Source organism: Diorhabda carinulata, chromosome Y (assembly GCF_026250575.1).
Source record: "Diorhabda carinulata isolate Delta chromosome Y, icDioCari1.1, whole genome shotgun sequence".
NCBI classification, from domain to species: Eukaryota; Metazoa; Arthropoda; class Insecta; order Coleoptera; family Chrysomelidae; genus Diorhabda; species Diorhabda carinulata.
In genome coordinates, this window is record NC_079473.1 from 12,564,960 (window position 1) to 12,583,151 (window position 18,192).

Here is an 18,192-nt window from a genome sequence, read left to right on the forward strand (position 1 = left end):
TTTACTAATATATGTGTACCATTTTTTATTAATATTGGGTGGATGTTGTCAACAGACAGGTCATATGAAGTACCCGGTTTTATGTGCACATTTTTTTTTCTGATTAACAAGAGGCTGATCATCTTCATCTTCTGAAGTAGAAGTATAAACAGTTTCATAAAATCTCTTTGTAGGAGCTTTAATTATGTTGGTTATATCAGCCAGTGGTTCTTTTAAATCTGAGGTTGGGCTGTCGTTAACTTCCATCTCATGTTCAGGCAATGGGCGATAAGTCTTCAAATTGTAACAATCACAATATTTGTGGCAAAAACAACTCAATGTTCAATAGCCTAGCACTCCCAAGTTGCTGAACAACTAGTTGGTGGACGTTCATAGTACCTTTCAGCAGAATAATTTTACTTGGAATTTCCATTAAAATCTGGGCAATATCATCTTTGTCAACAAGAAAAAGCTTTATCTTACTGCGGTATTTAAGTGCTTCATAAAATTGTAAAGCGTTACTAATGTCGTGTCCACTGGCGACGAAATGGTCAGCTAAACGTTTAATAGACCCTCCTATACCATCAGCTGCTCCCTTGCCGTGACCAGACTCAAAAAAATTCCAGGTTGAACTTTCAAATCTGTATTGTTAAAAAAATCTTGTTGCAAAAAGATAAAAATTATTTTTTTGCTTGTACTGTGTTGCTGGTCCATCAGAAAAAAAGTGGGCTGTCTTAATATGGGGTAATTCTTTTTGAACTGGATGTAGGTGATGCCCAAATAGCTGCAGGGCCATGATTAAGATCAGAAGATACAGTACAAAAAGAAGTGATATGTTTGTCCTTTGGAGAAGTCCAGTAATACATTACTGTGGTATGCAGTCACTTGGTTTCGTGATCCACCAAAATGTACTGATTGAATTTCTTCGTGGTACTTACAGGCGTAGTTTTCACTATAGTCAATATGTAAAGCAATTTCGGTTTCAGTCAATTCATTTATACATTGGCGATAGGATTTATATTGATTTCTAATATTAAATATATGTGATTTAAAAACTTTTAATTCTTTTTCAAATTTACTAATCAAAATTGCAATTGTAACTTGGTCGGTCTGTTTTATGTTTTTATTGATTTTAACTTTTTTTCCATTCTTCTCAATAATATCTGTTTTTCTAATCCATTGTACCAATTCAACCAGTTTCTCTTGGTCGATCATATTACCATAATTGAGTTTCTTTGCTTCACATTCAGTGCATTTTCCTTTCATACAAGTTAATGAATTTACATCGCATACAATTTGTGAGATTATCAGATTCATGTCATTTGTTTTGATAACTTTGTTTTTATAAAGAGCAACTTTCATAAACGTAATATTTGCGTGCAGCTTGCACATGCAGGTTTCGCGGCCATCAATACGAGGTGGTACGACATAAAAGGGTTTATGTCCTGCAAAATAACTGTAGTGACATTTAACGTACGGATTTTCTTTTCGAAATAAGTATAGATTTTTCCTTGTGTCCAACAAAATCCGTTTTTGCATCTTTTTTTTATGAAAAGTTATAGTTTCGTTTTGCCCAGCAGTAGCTCGTGACACATCATCCCTGAGATAAAATGTATGAATTTTCTCTCTCAATGAAATACTTCTTGGGCTTAATGTATAGTTTTTTGATTTTCTTTTTATTTCCAAAGTCTCTTGAAACAGTTTAAGTTTTAGTCCCGAACGTTTAATTGTTGTGTCTTCAAGGATTTTTTTAAGCAGTGTTTTGTTTTATAGTCTTTAATTTTTTTGTAATGTTCCTTAATGGCATTTGTCAAGATACTATATTTTTTTTCTTCTTCGGCGCTTTTAATTTTATCTTCATTTTTTTTATAGTTTTTGTCATATTATGTAATAAGTTATCTTTTTTATTTTTTTGACGTTGAAGTCTTTTCTTGTATTTTCGTATTTTTTTCTGTAATTCTTTTACATTGTCTTGGAGTTTCATATTTTGCCTATAAATTTTCGATCTGTCTCGTCTAACTTTTTTTCTACCCCTTGCTCTAGCAGTGGATGAGATTGAAGTTAGTGAACAAGATCTAGGACTTAAAGGAAGTAACCTGGGGCTTGAAGGAACAGTTGTAGAAGCCGGAGCATTCATTAGAACGTTGTGCCATTTTCTTTTCATTTGTCTGTGTTCCCTAGGTGTCATATCTTTGACTAGCTTTTTGCGAGTATGGTTTCTTTCTAAGTCTTTTCGTTTCACTCCTGCAACTTTTTCGGGGTCTTGCTTCCTTTTTTCACGACAACGTCGCTGCCTTTCCGCCGCAGATAACGCCATTTTTAATTACCCCGATGATAATACCTTAAATGAATAAAATAATCGATAATGTAATATATAGAACATAAAAAATATTAATTAACTTTTTTAAAAATCAATCAATGCAAAGTTCAAGACAAAAACTCCGTCACAGTTTATTTGTGACAGAGGTGCCTTGTGACAGAAGTGTAAAATAATAGTGTTCGAGAATTTTAGCGTTCACAAAATTACAAATTGTTCGTAAAAGTGGGTGAATATGACAGATTTGCTGGGAAATAATAATATTACATATATAAATATTAATTACAATAAAATTTTAAAGTAGTAACTGTATTATACCATGATCGGAGCTATTTTGTTAAAATAAAACGAATCTGTTAATGTAACACCACGTGTCTTTATTGAAACGTGTTGACGAAAAGCCGCGTATTAGAATCGTCTTTTCTCGAGTCCAAAACACTGGCCTCAACCCCCCATGCCTGTTGAGCCAATTAATTGTAACTTTTAATTGACTCGTACAAAGGTGGCGGGATAGCTATGAAACAAATATATAATTGATAACCTATATCATACATCTCCTCCTATAAGTTTAGTTTGTCCGGTTTTTTTATCACACGACCACATCTGGTTTTTATATCATGATCTAAAACTTTTGGACTGGATAATAAACATTCTGGGGGAGCCTCCAGCAAAGGTTTTTCATTCTTGAGTGACACAGCAGGCTGAACTAAAGGTTCACCACTACTCTCATCTATGTCAGGCTCGTTGCTTTTAGATACATACTCATTTAGGGATTCCTTAAGGTCAATGCGATTACGCCTAATCACATTACCAAAGGAATCTTTCACAAGGTAAGATATAGGAGAGCTATGCTTGGAAACAATTTGTGCAGGCTCCCACTTATTCTTTACATGGTCAAAAATCGTCACATTGGTTTTAGGGTCCAAAGGTTTTAGATCTTTACTTTTCTTGTCATAGTAAGACCTATAAATATTCTGTCTTCGCAATAGTTTCTCAGAAACGTCTTCACAGAGTTTCGGGTGCAAAAGACTGGAATTGATAGGCACTTTTGTCTTGCAAATCCTGCTCATCAATAACTCTGCAGGTGAATAGTCAATATACTTGAGTGGTGAATTTCTGTATTGCAATAAAGCAGTGTGTATATCAGAGTTTTCTTTCAAACATTCTTTTAGCATATTTTTACCTATATCTACCCCTTTTTCTGCCAATCCATTAGATTGTGCATAATACGGGCTGCGCAAAATGATTTCAAAATTCCAGTTTTTTACAAACGTCTTAAACTCTCTACTATCAAAAGGCACGTTATCAGCAGTTATTTTATCTGGTGACCCATGAACAGAAAAAATAGACATCAAAGCTAAAATAACTGATTTCACCGACTTGTCTTTAATTTGAGTGGTTTCCAACCAATTGGAGTATGAATCAAACACAATGAGAAAAATTTTGTTGGCATGCGAAAAAATATCTAATCCCAATCTCTCCCATGGCCGATTCGGTAACTCATATGGTAATAGCGACTCTTTTGGCTGTTTCTCCGCAAAAGTTTCGCAGATACTGCATTTTTTTATGTAGGCTTCAATATCAACAGATTGCCCTGGCCAATAAAATATACGTCTTGCACGTATTGCATTTGCATTTTTCAATCCCAAAGTGACCCTCGTGCAATAATTTGAGCATATCACCCTTTATGGCAGTTGGGACAACAATTTTCTCACCAAAAAACAGCAATTTATCAACATAGCTGAGGTTGTCTTTGATTTGAAAGTAATGCCTCAAAGAAGGAGACATGTGATGTTTATTATTGGGCCAGCCTTTTATATGGAAGTTGATAACTTGTTTCAGAATCTCATCTTTCACGATTTCCTTCCCGAATTGTTCCTTCCGCTCTTCAGACATGGCTAAATTTTTTGATAAAGAGTGTACTGCAAAATTAAATTCTTGATCAGACTTTAGCCCAGTTTCTGGTAAAAACGCTCTTGACAGCGTGTCTGCCACATACAAAAATTTTCCATGTTTGTAATTCACAATTATTTTATAATTTAGTAAGCGGAGTCTCATCCTTTGTAGGCGGGAAGAAATAGATGCTAGATCTTTTTTCATGATCGATTCCAAGGGTTTATGATCAGTGTTGATTTTCACATCAAATCCATAAATAAAATAATGAAACTTTTGAGTAGCAAACACGATCGCCAGCATCTCTTTCTCTATTTGCGCGTACTTTTGCTCGCAGGGGGTTAAGCTCCTGGATGCAAAAGCTATTGGGTGACCTTCTTGAGATAGACAAGCACCTAGACCGTCCTTGGAAGCGTCAGTGTCTATTTCTATAGGTTTTGTTGAATCAAAAAATGACAAAATTGGGGCATTGATTAATCTATCTTTAAGTCTAGTTAAAGATTCATCATGCAATTTAGTCCATTGCCAATCAATATTATTCCTGGTCAAATTTCTAAGTGGAGCTGTTATTACATGTTGGGCAACTTTCCTAAATACTTAGCCATGCCTAATATTCTTAATAGTTCAGTTTTATCTTTGGGTTTTGGCATCTCTAGAATCGATTTCACATAATTTCTGTTCAGTTTGACACCTTCCTTTGAGTAAATTTGACCCATAAACTTAACACTTCTAGATTTAAATTGAATTTTGTCTCTATTAAATTTTATATTATATTTTTGTGCTCTTTCCAAAACTAACCGTAAATTATTATCATGTTCCTTTTCATTACTGCCAGTTATAATCAAATCATCAAAGTAAAGACCTACACCTTCAATGTCACCAAATATTTCATAGTTTTGTTTTTGAAAGACTTCAGGGGCTGAGCAAATTCCAAAAGGTAGACGACAAAATGCATACCTTCCAAAGGGTGTTCCAAAGACACAATATTCTTGACTTTGTTCATCAATTCGAATTTGAAAGTACCCGTCTTTCATATCTAAAACTGTGAAATATTCTTTATTATTAAGTTTAACAGCTATTTCCTCGGCTGAAGGAATCAAAAATCTTTCTCGTTTTATTGCTAAATTCAAATATTTTGGGTCAAGACACAAGCATAAATCCTTATTTTTCTTTTCAACTATCACCAGAGGATTCAACCATTCAGTCGGCTTATCAATTTTCCTTATAATACCTTGTTTTTCAAGATCATCAAGCTTAAGTTTTAAACGATCATGCAATGCAATTGGAATCCGTCTAAGTGGTTGAACTACTGAAACTGTACCTTCTTTTAAAGTAATGTGATGTTCTCTAGGAAAAGAACCAAGACCCTCAAAAACTACTGGGTATCTTTTAACAACATGATCGAGTGATATAAATTGACCAGAATTTTCAACAATTGAGTCTACTCTTTTTACTAAGTTTAAATCAACGCAATCAGCACAACTCAGTAGTGGCAATTCGTTATTATCACAAACTGCAAAGAATATGTTTCTAACATTGCCATTAACTTGACATTTTAAAGTGATTTCTCCTAATGGAGCGAATACATAATCACGACTGCCATACGGAGCTAGTTTGATTTTAGATTTTTGCATTTTATCAAGAAGCCCTAGTTTTTTAACAATATTTAAAGTCAAAATGCTTACTTCGCATCCTGTATCTAGCTTAAATGTTACCTTATGACCTTCTACAATAATTTTCTTCAACCATGACAATGGTTTCTTTACACTACTAACAGAACCAACTTTTTTTATAGACTGAACATATAACTCATTTGAACTGCTCTCACATTCAATATTTTCTGATTCACTATCACTAAAAGTTTCAGTTTCTACTTTATTCACTTTTCTTCTGCCCAATCTTCTATAGCTCTTCTTTTTTTCCCATTTCTTCTCAGACTGATTAATATTATACTCTTTTTTACACACATTCGCAAAATGATTGCGTCCCTGACATTTTGCGCATGTTTTATTCCAAGCAGGACATGAATTTTTCTCTCGATGTACATAGCCACAGAATTCACATTTCCCTTCTTTTATTTCTTTCACAAAATGCTTAGATTTTACAGAGCTTACACTAGCTTCATTCTGCAAAGCCTTCAGCTATTTTTGACTAACTTCTCTTGTTCTACAGATGTCTATTGCTTGTGTCAACTTTAGATCAGATTTTCTTAACAATTCTTTTCTAGTGCTTTGGTCGTAGATGCCCATCACTATCCTATCTCTTATAAATTCTTCTAATAAATTACCATAACCAGTTGTTTTTCCCGCTGTTCTTAATTCTGTCAGGAAACTATCAAAACTTTGTCCCTCTTCTTGTATTATACTGTTAAATAAGAACCTTTCATATATAACATTTCTCTTTGGTTCACAGTGATCTCTAAATTTTTTCAAGACATTATCAAGAGTTTTCTGGGCCTCCGGTAACGGATCAAAAGAGTTAAATAAATCAAGACCATCATCACCAACTAAGTTCAATAGAATTGCAACCTTTTTTCATCATTTTCATTGCTTAAACTTGTAGCAGTCAGAAAATTTCGAAACTTTTGTTCAAATTTTTGCCAGTTATCAGCTAGGCTTCCTTCAATGGATAAAGGATCTGGAGGTTTGAAGTATGATTGCTGTTGGCTTCTACTTATATCGCAGCAAAGTCCAGCTTACTAATGTCTAAGTACGAATGTACGAAATTTACTCAAGCTTTTTTATCAAGTTTTTACACCTGACACCATGTATTATACCATGATCGGAGCTATTTTGTTAAAATAAAACGAATCTGTTAATGTAACACCACGTGTCTTTATTGAAACGTGTTGACGAAAAGCCGCGTATTAGAATCGTCTTTTCTCGAGTCCAAAACACTGGCCTCTGTTAGGTTTAAATGTGCGTTGTATAGAGTGTGTTAAATAAAATTATTTATTGGAACAAAATGACTACAATAATTCTTTATAATAATAACTAAAAACTTAATTCACTCTGTCGACCATGCTTTCGACACCACCTTCAGTCTATCTACTCAGCTTCCCGCTCTCTTCTTTTTTGTATATGAAACACATTTTTCAGGTTTGACCACAGAACTATATTGTTTGTCAATATTAACAGCCTCCCTCAAACCTATAGTTGCTCAGTAGTACATAAGTATTCAATCCTGACAATATTTTCATTTATTAAATCTAATACAAAATGTAACTTAACATCTACGTGCTTACATCTCTTGTTGTTTTCAAAATTTTGCAGTAGTTTAATGGCACTTTGGTTATCTTCAAATAAACAAACTGGTAAATCTAAAGTAAGATTTAAATCTTCTAACAAGTTTTTAATGTAAAGTAGTTGACATGATGCAACACATACTGCCACAAATTCAGACTCTGTACTTGACAATGTTACAAATGGTTGCTTCTTAGAGCACCAAGAAATAATATTATTGAATAGTTTAAAACAATAACCACTTATAGATTTTCTATCTAAAATATCATTAGCCCAGTCTGCATCACAGTATCCAACTAATTTACTGTCACCTTTGTAAAAATGCAATTTACAATTAACGCTAAACTTTAAATATTTGAGCACTCTTAGAAGATGTTTGAAATGTTCGTCACTAGCGCAATCTTGAAACTGCCCAAAGAAACTAATACTGAAACAAATATCAGGCCTTGTGCCCATCATTATATACATCAAACTCCCCAAAAGTTCTTTATAAGGTGATTTTGTTTTTTGACTTTCTTCACATCTTTTTAAATTCAAATTTTTTTCGATAGGAGTTTTGACCTTCTTACAATTTTCTACATTGAATTTTTTTACTAAGGTGTTGATAGCAGAAATCTGATCTAAAGTCATGACTCCACTTTTCTGATTCCTCTGTATTTTAATACCTAAGAAATCAAATTCATCATTAATACTTTTTTTTATTTTGAACGTTTGACATAGCTTTAACTTAAGTTGATTGAGAAAAGTAGAATCATTGCACGCAATCAAAATGTCATCAACATACAGAAGTAAGTAGCATCTTATGCTTTGATCAAGGAAACTATATAAGCAGTAGTCAGATTTTGATCTTTTAAAATTTAAGTTTACCATTAAATCATTGAAGGTTTCATTCCAAGCTTTGGGTGCTTGTTTTAGTCCATATATTGCCCGATTTAGCATACAAACCTTATTTTTATCAGCAACTGTTACTTTAAGACCTTCAGGTAATTCCATGAATATTTTCTCTTTAACTTTACTATGTAAGAAAGCGTTTTTTACATCCAATTGTTCCAAAAGTAAATCATAGTTATTGCAAATACAAATTAGGATTCTTAAAGTGGAAAGCCTTGCTACTGGCGCATGTATCTGTCCAAACTCATTGAAATTATTTTGTTCAAATCCTCTTGCTACTAATCTCGCTTTATAACTAAAATTACCTGCACCGTCATCCTTAATTCTGAACACCCATCTGTTGCTTATTATATCCTCATTTTCTGGTCTTTCAACCAACTTCCATGTGTCATTATAGTTTAATGCATTTAGTTCATCTTCAATAGCTTTCTCCCAGCTTGGCCAATTTGAAGTTTTCTTCGCTTCTGTGTATGATTTCGGGACATCTGATATTTCGGAAATTAATGCTAAACAACTTACATCTAATTCAAAGTCATTGAATCTTAATGGTAACTTCACTTGTCTTTTAGGCCTTTCTTCTTCTGTACTATTTTCAACATTTTCAAGAATATTTTCTCTTGATTCTTGAATTCTTTCATTTAAACTAAGATTTTTTACTTCTTTTTCTTTACTATATTCATCTTCAAACTCTTCATTTTCAGCTTGAATATTACAATTTTTGTTTTCTTCTAAAGAGAAACAGCTTTCATTGAACAAAACATTTCTTCTTCTTCTTCTTTATTACAAAGTTTGTATCCATTTTCTGTGTATCCTATGAATCTGCATTTTTGACCTTTTTCATCCAGCTTATTTCTTAATGAATCAGGAATTCTTGTATATGCAATACAACCAAACACCTTCATATTAGCGACATTGGGTTTTTTATTGTAAAATAATTCAAACGGTGTTTTATTTTTAACTAAGCATGATTGAGTTCTATTTGTAATATAGGCGGCTGCAAGGATAGCATCTTCCCAAAATATTTTGTCCATGTTTGCTTGGATTATCATAGATCTCGCCTTGTCCATCAGGGTCTTATTCATTCTTTCAGCAACTCCATTAAGCTGAGGAGTATAAGGAGGAGTGTAAGATATTTGTATTCCCTTTTCAGAACAAAAATTTTGAATTTTTTTAGAACGATATTCTCCACCATTATCACATCTAATTTTAGATATCCTTCTTGTGCAAAACAAAGATGCTACTTTTGCTTCATAATCTTTTAGACATCTAAATACCTCATCTTTATTTTTGATAATATAAACCATTACAAACCTGGAATAGTCATCAACAAAAGTTACAAAATATAAATTATTATTTCGAGAAACTGGTTTAATTGGACCACAAACATCCGTGTGTACAAGCTGCAATACTCTACTTGATCTAGATATCTTTGAGTAGTACGGAAAGCATTTTTGTTTACATCTTACACACACATCGCATATGGTCTCCACTTCTGAATTTTCAAACTGCATCCCATCCACTAAATTCAAGTTTTTAATTTTTAAAAGTGAATTGTAATTTAAATGACCATACCTGAAATGCCAAAGTTGCTTATCTTTACTGTTGGCTGCCAAGTTTGCAAATTCATTATTGTTATGCATAAAAATTATTTTATATAAATTGTTACATTTTGCGCCTTTAACAAACACAGTTTTTCCTTTCTTTATAATGATTTTACCATCGACACAAACAATTTCAAAACCGGCTTTTTCTATTGAAGAGATTGATAATAAATTCACTCTTAAATTTGGCACACATAGTACATTTTTTATTGTTATCGGCACATTTTTATTTTCTACTTTACTTACTGCTTCAATGTCTCCGATACAAGTAGCTTCCATGAACTTACCTTCTTCTGCCAGCTGTATTATTTTAGGTTCTGTGAATCTATGCATATTCACCAACAGATCTTCTCTATTAACATAATGGTGTGTTGCTCCTGAATCTGCATACCATTCTGTCTTGCTTGTCTGAAAATCTGAGATTGCACAAAAAGCTATAGAATCATCTTCAAGTTCATTGTCGACCTCTGTTTTGGAATAACTAGCTCTATTGATGTCTTGACTCTGTTTATTATTCTTATTTCTAAAACACTGCTTCGCCTTATATCCCATTTTACCACACACATGACATTTTATACCACAAATACTTGCAGAGTGCCCCATTTTACCACATTTAAAACATTTCAGTACCTTTTGCTCTGCATTAAATGAAGAGGGCACCTCGCCAACATTTTTAAGACTTTTATCAAACTTTTTATTTACTGAAAACTCTAGAAGCCTTTGTTTGACAAATTCTAGTTTGAGATCATCATCCGACATGGTTCGTAATGCTGTAACTACATTTTCAAATTCTTGTGGCATTGACAATAATAAGAAACATGACATATCAGATTCTTCAAAAGAGCTTCCTAAATTTTTAAGTTCTCTAAAAATTCTGTCACATTTTGAAAAATGATCTTGCATATTCTTCCCATACTCATATTTCAGGCCAATTAGTTCTTTTAGTAAATAAAATTTGGAACATGTACCTTTTTTACTAAAAATTGACTCTAATTTTTGTATCATCTCATATGCTATCTCTGTTTCTTTCACATATTCTAGGTGAGTATCTGCTACACTTTGTATAATCACCATACAGGATTTGTTATTTTTCTTTTGCCAATCATCATTCCTATTGCTTTGTGGTACTTCTTTTAGGATATCACTTAAATCCATTGCTTTTAATACGGAGTTTAACCGAAATTTCCAATTATCAAAGTTATCTCCATTAAATGGAAAGATTCCATGTTTGTTTTCCATACTCGCCATTTTTTCCTTTTTGTTATAGTAACCTTTTAATTTTCCACTTTTAACACACTCCCTCTGGGCCCATAACCAATGTTAGGTTTAAATGTGCGTTGTATAGAGTGTGTTAAATAAAATTATTTATTGGAACAAAATGACTACAATAATTCTTTATAATAATAACTAAAAACTTAATTCACTCTGTCGACTATGCTTTCGACACCACCTTCAGTCTATCTACTCAGCTTCCCGCTCTCTTCTTCTTTTTTGTATATGAAACACATTTTTCAGGTTTGACCACAGAACTATATTGTTTGTCAATATTAACAACCTGAACCCCTTTTTTTTTTTTTTTTTTTGGCCAGGGGTAGGGTGGAAGCTAATGCCTTCCTCACGGGAGTGTCGTACGCCGGGAGGACAACAATTGTCATTACATCAGCGTACAACGCTGAATCCTTGGATTTTTGAGCTGTTTCTTAGCTTCACTTCTCTCCACCAGTCCGTCAAGACGGCACAAGAAGAGAGAAAGTTACTGAGCCACTCCACCAACTTCAAGGTCTTACAGCTCCCAGGAGTGGAACCCCCCATGCCTGTTGAGCCAATTAATTGTAACTTTTAATTGACTCGTACAAAGGTGGCAGGATAGCTATGAAACAAATATATAATTGATAACCTATATCATACATCTCCTCCTATAAGTTTAGTTTGTCCGGTTTTTTTATCACACGACCACATCTGGTTTTGATATCATGATCTAAAACTTTTGGACTGGATAATAAACATTCTGGTGGAGCCTCCAGCAAAGGTTTTTCTTACTTACGTGACAGAGCGGTCGCCGAATAAACACACGCACCTCTGTTCACTTCCTACAGGCGAATAACTCGGCTCGCTCCCGGGTGGGGCCTCAGGGCATGAGGCCAAGGGGGAAGAGAAAACCGTACTGTTGCTTAGTGTTGAAGGTCAAACAGCTAAGAAGCGTTTTTTGTTTTGCGAAATGCGTGACAGAAGATAGCAAGAAAAAACATACGTAGCCGGACCCAACGATAAAATATTTTTTTGTTTAATAATGCAAACCTTTACGTTTATTATATTCTAATAAATTTAATGATAATATTTCAGAAGTTCAATAAATAATTTTATATTAAAGGATTCTATATGATTTTTTTAAGCAAGATCATTTTGTAACATTAGGCGGCGCAAAGAGACACATTTAATTTGTATGTAAAACATCTCTGTCACACATTTCGAATAATATGTCACAATGATTTTGTAAAAAGAAAAAAAAAAAAAAAGAAAAACGAAATTTTAGTATTATTATAATCTCTGTATGGTTAGATTATTATTTTTACTTTTGTTGCGATTCCGCGTTTTCAGGCATTCCAGAATAGACTATTGGTACAATGATATTTTTTTTAATGTTTGATAAATTTCTAAGCCGCCAAACTCTCCCAGGCAAACAGCGGGTTGGCCATCCCTAGCCAAAGAACACCTCTGAGATGAAGAGGAGGCGCTCCATTATGTTAGAAACAAAGAAATGTAAACAAAATGAGTATTTACATATTGTAGTCTATGAGTTCTTAGCCTAACATAGAAAAGAATAATTTAATAAAATAAAACCAATATTATATCATTATAAAACCAGTATAAACAAAGTGACTCATTTTATTTTCTCAGCATGTTGATACCAACGTAACGGTTGTAATAAAAACATTTTCCTACTTTCCTCACATCGATGGTCAATATATATTTGCCTTTATCTAGCAATAAAAAAATAATTGAAAATTGTCAAATATTGTAGGGGATATCTCGTTTAAAATATACAATTTTTTTATATTCTTTGGAACTACATTTGGCATTTGCTAGTCTGTCGACGATATTATATAACTAAAATGCTGCTACTCTATTTCACATGTTAACATATTTATATGTGTACTCTGTATTTAACTATTGCATATTGTAGAAAGTGAAGGTAATAAAATATGTGATTACCATATACATTTTTCTTCCCATACAAACTTTGAGGTATTTGTTTAATGAACAGGACAAAATTTTTAAATTAAATTTTTTTAAACACATCAAAGGCTTAGTAGCTGAGCATAAATAAAGAAAGTGTTTTTTTTTTAAGTCTTTCCAATATTGAAATGCTCCATCTTTTGAATGTCAACTACAATTCATTAATGGAAACACAAATAATAATGAAAGAAAATTTGTAGGATGCCACTTCAAATTATTGTATTCATTATTTGACAGGAAAATGATTTTTCTATACTCATTTGAAGAGTAGTAGTATAGGAGCTAGTAACGTTTTTGAGAGAGAATTCCAGGTCAGTTGATTTTTTGATATGTTGAGTAAGAAACTCTTTCGGTTAGAGTCTGGGCTACCTGGCTAGCAGTAGCGTTTGCGTTTGTTAATGCGTATCCTACTTGTACAAGTAATAATCCTGAATTTTTTAATAATTATTGAACGCGTAATTTTTAAAGTTTTGAATTTAGATAGGTCTCACAGACACACATTTTTTATTGCCAGGCATTTTCAGTGTGCGAATTTTTTATTGCTTAGAATCAAAAATTCAAAGCATTTCAGAATGTCCGTATTTTTTATATTGTATTCTTTGAAGATAAAATAGTCTAAAGATAATTTGCCAAAAAAATTAAAAACTCATGTAAAGTATTGCCCTATGATGCTAGTAGTCAAAGAGAAAGAGAGAGAGTTGTAGAATATGATCAAGAATGAGACAGAAAATAATTTCAAAATTACGTTACTTACATTCCTTCTATTCAGAACAAATTTATATATAAGAAATTCAAACATTGGAACAGAAATAAAATTGGAATAAAGTTCAGTTAGAGAGAAGAAAATTGAAAAATGCGTCATTAACGTTTTAAAATTTATTGAATTTATTGAAAATAAAATTTGATTTATAAGGCCTAACTTTACCTTTTCTAAAAAATGCTGGCGTGTACTTACATCCAGTAAGCACCTGGAAACATGGTATAGCTTTCTATAAAGAGACACCAAGGATTCGGTACAGTTCATTTACGTTGATGTATCGCTGATGATTGCCTACACCCATATTTTTCCAAATTTTTGAAAATGAAAATGAAAATGAAAAAGCGTTTAAATGATCCATATTTCCCAGAAGTATAATTTAAATATCAGAGTCTGAACAGCATATAACAAATTCTGCGTCTAAATCAATTTGACAAATCGATGGTTTTCTGACGCACGTCGTATCTCAAAAACTACTACTTTTCAGGAATGACAAAAAACATTTTATAATGAAACTAGCTGACCCGGCCACGCGTTGCTGTGGCTGAAGTTTTTGTTATATTACATTATAGTAAACAATCTAAGAGGAACGATAAAAGAACATCAGACACGGAGTCCACTATGCTTATTTACACAGATGGTATTTGAAAAAAAAAAATGGTGATCTCCTTATTTGACTTTCTACTACTATAACCCTTTAGTACAATGAAATTATTTACGAACAAAGACGAAAATGTTGATGGTGGTATACAAATTCACTGGATTGAGATTTGAAGGGGAAGTACGTTGAACACAATTAATTAAAATGTTCTTACACTTGATATTAAGCAGAAATCAATACAAAATAAAAATTTATCAGATTTATTATTTCCATTTAATTTTATAACAAATAAGTATATTACAGTATAATACAGTAAATAACATGTGACGCTTAAACATCATGAATGAGGTAGGCAAGGCAGACAGTCTTAAACTTTTAAACATTAATGTCTCTTTTTTTGAATTATAAATACTTTCAATTTCAATTTAATTTAACACCAATCGGTGCACAATGTTTTTGGTTAACCTGTCTTTAGCTAACACAAATAGATTCGACGGTTTCCCAACACGTGAACACGCAACATATAGTTGCCCATGAGAAAAACATGGATTTTCCAAATCTAAACCACAAATGGACATTGTTTGACCTTGAGATTTATTTATAGACATGGCGAAAGCTAAACGAATTGGAAACTGTAGCCTTTTGAAGGGTATGGTAGAATCTGATGGTATCATCGGAATACGTGGCAGCAAAACCACTTTTCCTTTAAACTTCCCAGCCAAAATGGTTGCTTCAAGAATGTTACCGGTGATCTTTTTGATGACCAAACGCGTACCGTTACATAATTGAGGCGGATTCAAATTACGGAGGAGAATAATAGGGGAACCAATCTTTAATCGAAGATTATGTGGTGGCATTCCAGGTATATCTAATGAATTTAAAAATTCAATCGGAAAATTGCACATTGAAATAATAAGTGCTAAATAATAGAGATTAAATAAAAACAATAAAAAAAAATATTTGTACAACTATTGAAAAAGTGTAGGAAATTGTGTATCATTTTTTCATTGACATTTTAATTAAATTTTATAATTATGTGATAATACTTACATACATATATTCAAATTAAATTATAAAGTTTTGATCAATGAAGCACAAATAAGTAAAAAGCAGGATTAATTTCACTGTATTATCTTCATTATAATATGAATTCAATTAACATTTCAGTCTAAGTAACACGTGGCCGGCTATGCTAACACCAAAAATTTAAAAAGTGGAAATAATTGAATTATGCGGTATTTCGTTCACTACAAAATAAATTTAATTAATTTTATAGCGTCAACAACACGTGGTAATTATGCTGTGAAAATGTAGCTTATATGACACGTTCGTAGATTTACCATAGCAGCGCCATCTATTGATTACTTACTCAACCCAGTCGAAAGGTATCGACATCTGTTAGAATCATTTGGAGTTAACAGATAATTTTGACTGTCAAATAATAACAGACGAATAATTAGCAATAAATTAAAATTGCGACTATAATTTGAGATTTAAACTATCCTATCTCTCAAGTTGGATCGAACTGCACATGGTGTGCAAATTTTATTATAATCGGTTAAGTGGTTTAGGAGTCCATTGAGGACAAACATTGTGACACGAGATTTATATATATTAAGATTGAAAATTTTTTTAAACAATTTTTTTTATTAATTTAAAAAATATTCACTCTTAATAAATTTTTGAGATAAGTTTAGCATTTAAAACATTTAATCATTATTTTTTCTTTTATTTTCTGAGATACGTGTTTGCTGCAGAGGAAAAAACGTAACATACGTGATTGCGTAGTAATCTTTACAAATATAAGTACATGGAAAAGTTTTGTTAATTATTTTATTTTGCGAACAAATTAACTTTTTAAATCATTCTTAATCGAATAAAAATGTTATTGTTTAACTTTTAAATAATAAGAGTTCTTAATTACTACAATATATTACTCTTTTAAATCTAGATAAATTTGTTGTCTTAATTCTAGTATTAGTATTAATATCACATAGTTTCATTAATACTTTTAATCACTTTCATTGGCTTTTCGAATAGAATTATAAAATAAAATAATCATCAAATATTATTTTTTTTCATTGCCTACAGACAATACTTGCAGATTTAAAAAAATATCATTTTTAATTTTCATTATTCACGTATCTTAAATTTCCATAAAAAGAGTGATAGTCCTTAGGTATTAATTGTTTGAGAGATAATAAGTCCATGTATTTTTGTTTAGTTAATGGGATTTCTTTAGAATATAAAGCCTTAATATCAGTATTGACAGAAATTTTTTTGTTCAAACGTTGTGGAAGATCCTCCCATTCGTTATCAAAGGATAACTTAAACATTATCTTGTCTTGACTATATTTTAATCCTCTCAACTGTAATACTGTTGGTGAACCAGTTTTATTTCCAGGCCGAATTGATTTGTAAAATTTTAAATCAGAGTAATTTTTCAAAAATTTATAATCAAGATATTTAACTTTGTACGGTTTTTTCATCCTAGACTCTTCAATAATTTTTACAAAGTTACACGGTGCATACAATTCGCGATCTTTTTTACGTCTTTCTATTGCTGCATGAACCGAATCACATTCCATCTGTGTGTGACCTTTAACTAAATATTTTTGACATATTTCAATATTATTTTTTGCAGCGAATTGATATAAAGCGTTAGCTATAGTGACATTGCGGTTCTGGGCACTGCAACCATCACTGTAAAATACAATCGGCGTATCAAGCTCAACTTCGGTTTGTAAAAAATCAAGAAGACAAGACGCAAAAACGTTACCATCCATGCCACCTTCACCTTCGTGCCATACATAACACAATACATCTCCATTAGCTATATTATACACTGTAAATTGATGACACTTTAATTTCTGTTTAAAGTAAAGAGCACCTGCTGGTAAATGTGGTATCATTTGCACAGCCTGGACATCTACAGTGAATGCCTTGATCTCTCCAGCAATAGCCTTTGTTTTATCTTGTTCTTTTTCATCCCGAGCACGGTCTTTTTCTTTCACATGATTATTGTACTCTTCTATAGATATATTTTTATTTTTAAAAGCAAAACAAGTATCGCAGAAGTCTTTACGCGGTTGAAAAATGTCAATATTCATAGATTGCATTTTTTTAAGTAAAAATCCATAGCTAGGCACTTCATTGTCTGGAATATTCAGCTCTTTCATAGATTTTGAAAAATCCCGGTATACATCTTGAGCAGACTTGTATAAATTATCTAAATATAATTTTGAAGTATCTTTTCGGCAGTAGTGTGACTCCATCTTGGGCAACTTATTTAAAAAATTCTCAACATGTGATAGCTTTCCTTTGACTTCTGTAGAATTTTTTCTAGTGTTTTTGAATTTTGTTTTTTTCAATAAACCGCAATCATCACTTTTCTTTACCCAGTTTAGAACTTGGGATTCTCCTAAAGTCAATGTACTCAAGAACATTTTTTTACATACTAATAACCTTTGATTATTGACCATCAGATAATATTTAAGAGTGAAATTCCGCCGAGAGTCCTTTGAATTTTCTTTCCGAGGAATAATTTCTTTGGTAACAAGAGAGATCACGTAAGACTTCTTTTGGTCCCAACTTAAGTCCTTCCAAAATGAATTGAAAATTTTTTTTCTTGTTTTTTCAGAAATTTCATTGCACTTTTTGTTATGACTAGCAGC

The 18,192-nt window shown here is 32.2% G+C and overlaps 1 long non-coding RNA gene across 1 annotated transcript; it reads left to right on the forward strand.

Moving 5' to 3' along the window:
• The first annotated feature begins 13,283 nt into the window (after positions 1-13,283).
• On the forward strand, positions 13,284-17,971 carry LOC130903031 (uncharacterized). The gene is made up of 2 exons (XR_009060522.1): positions 13,284-14,698; positions 15,123-17,971. It is a non-coding gene; the product is annotated as an uncharacterized LOC130903031 (long non-coding RNA).
• The last annotated feature ends 221 nt before the right edge of the window (positions 17,972-18,192 follow it).